Consider the following 2,496-nt stretch of genomic DNA (forward strand, 5'->3'; position numbering starts at 1 on the left):
CACACTGGCTGCTGGCTACACACGGTAGCCCATGGCAACCCACTGCAGCAGGGGCTGCAGCCTATGCCATCGCCAGAGACTCATGACAGCCCAGCATCTTAGCTGTAGAGGGCAGTGTCACTGGCCCTCATATGTGGGATCCGAACCAGGGCCCTCTGGCATCCCAAGCCAGCTCTTAACCAACATGCCACTCAGCTGGCCCCGGCAATTCTTGATGTATCCTTTCAATCTATTATTCTGGAGCTTATCAATTTAATCTGTCTCCCAGTCTCCAGATCCCAGGAGAAAATCAGATTAACCCAGCTCATCTTTTCATTACTGGTTACACAGGTCTCTGGTAAGCCCAATAGAGGGGTGGGATCACTCACCTTAATCATTTGTACAGGAATAGGGGTCGAGATTGGGACTGCTGGACAGCTGACTGGTAGACAAGGCAGTTTCCCTAAGAGAGGGTGTTGATGGCCTGGACCCCATAAAACACAACTATTAAACTCTCACATTCATCCAGGACTTTGGCCTCTGACTCACAGTCCTTCACCCCAACTCCTCCCATCAGTAGAGGTGACTTCAACATTCACTTGTTCTTTCATTCAATAATATCCAGTGAGCATGTACTCTGGCCAGACCCTATGGTAGGCTCTGAGGTTTACAGGTAAAATAAACAGTATTTAAGCCCTTCTAGAGCTTTCAAACCAGAGAGGGAAGCACATGATAAATTCTGGGCCAGGAGTATGCACAGGAGCCTGGCTACTCATATTCTGACAGTCATTCTTCCGGGGGAGGAAATAAGGGTTCTCATGTCTCTGTAGATATGGGGAATCTTGAAAAAGTAAGATTCAAAAGAAGGTGAGGAAGATCTTTCCAAGGACATTTAATCACAGGGAACTATGTGACTAAAGCAAGGAGGTAAACAGTGACCACTTCACTTACAAAGAACCTTGCCTGCCATGCCAAGGAATTTGTATCTTAAGGCAGTGGGTAGCCATTGGAAGAATTGAAACCTGGAAATGATGTGATCTGATTTGAATTTTAAAGAAGAGTGGGGCAAGTGGATGGGGCTATCAGGACTAAGACTAAACGCTATAAGCAACTTTGAAGTTTTCAATCAAGGCAATTACAATCAAGGGATATTTAAGAAATACAATTGAAAGAATCTGATGGCCAACTGAATACAAGGGAGGACAAAAAACTAAATTCTAGGATGACTCCAGGTCTCAGGTTTGGGTGACTGGTGGGAGGTGGTACCGTTCCCATAGAAGAAAGTTTATGTCTTTGTCTCAAAATATGTCACATTAGGAAGTCCTTAAATGTTCCTGCCTTAAATCTTATCTCACCCCTAACATTCCATGCAAACTCAACCTTGAATGTTTCCTGCTGTCTCATTCCCACACATTCACTTCACCACCCCCAAACCCCCAGGACTTTTTTTTTAATTTCCTTGGCTATTGGTATCCACCTGTCATGCCTTCCTCTACCACTTCAACAACTCTCTTTACAATGCCTCCATACCTCTCCCTAGGTATTCCCTGGCGATGTCTGTCACACACCCAGCACTGGATCAAGCCCAACATTTCCTTCATGTTCCCCCCTCCTGGTTGCTGAGCAACACTTTATAGAGACAGTTTATATCTTAAAGCAGTAGAAACCACTGGAAAAATTTCTTCAGGGTAGTGTGATATGATCCGATTCGTATATTAAAGGGGGCTAAATAGGCAAGAGTTGAAGGTTTTTAGGCCTGAGACTCTGTATCAATGCATTCTGTGATACAAGACCTGGATACTACCTACTTAGAATTTTCAGCTGTCTTTGTATTATTTATCTGTGGCCAGATTCCTGGCCCATTGGAACAATGGCTGTTTCTAAACTTTGCCACCCAAACTATGGCCCACCGTCGCATGATTTGTAGATAATTTTGACTCTTTACAAAGAAAATAGGAGTCATTAGGTAGGAACACTCTCCCTAGCCTCAACCCACATATTCATCTACATTGTTCCCCACTTCTTCCTTACCCACCTATCTCAAAGGGAAGGCACTTCCTTGTGCTCTGCACCTCACCCCTTTCATTCTTTGAGAATGGCTCTATCAATTATTCACTCTTTCTCTGCATCTTTGCCTTTCTCTCAACTGACCTTTCTTTTCTCTTTGAAGAAAAGAGAAAGAAAAGCATACACCCTGTGTATCAAAAAGGATCATTTTTGTTGTAAGAGGAACTATTTGAGTAAGTCAAAAATAAAGAGTTCATGCTAAGATAGTATTGTTTCACCCAGAACTAGATGACAGGCTTTCCATGGACCTTGAGAAGGATTTGGAACCAGGGGCTGTAAAGCCTGGATGTTCCCTCCCCTCTGTCCTTTCCACACATCTGCTTTGCTCTTCTGCACACCAGAAGCTTACTTTCTGCTTGCCCAGCTCCCAAGATTAACCAACCAACTGGAGAGAAACGGGTTTTACTCTTGACCCAAATTCTAAATTTCTTGGTGAAAGTATTGGTCCAG

Source organism: Hipposideros armiger, unplaced genomic scaffold (assembly GCF_001890085.2).
Source record: "Hipposideros armiger isolate ML-2016 unplaced genomic scaffold, ASM189008v1 scaffold_8, whole genome shotgun sequence".
Taxonomy (NCBI): domain Eukaryota; kingdom Metazoa; phylum Chordata; class Mammalia; order Chiroptera; family Hipposideridae; genus Hipposideros; species Hipposideros armiger.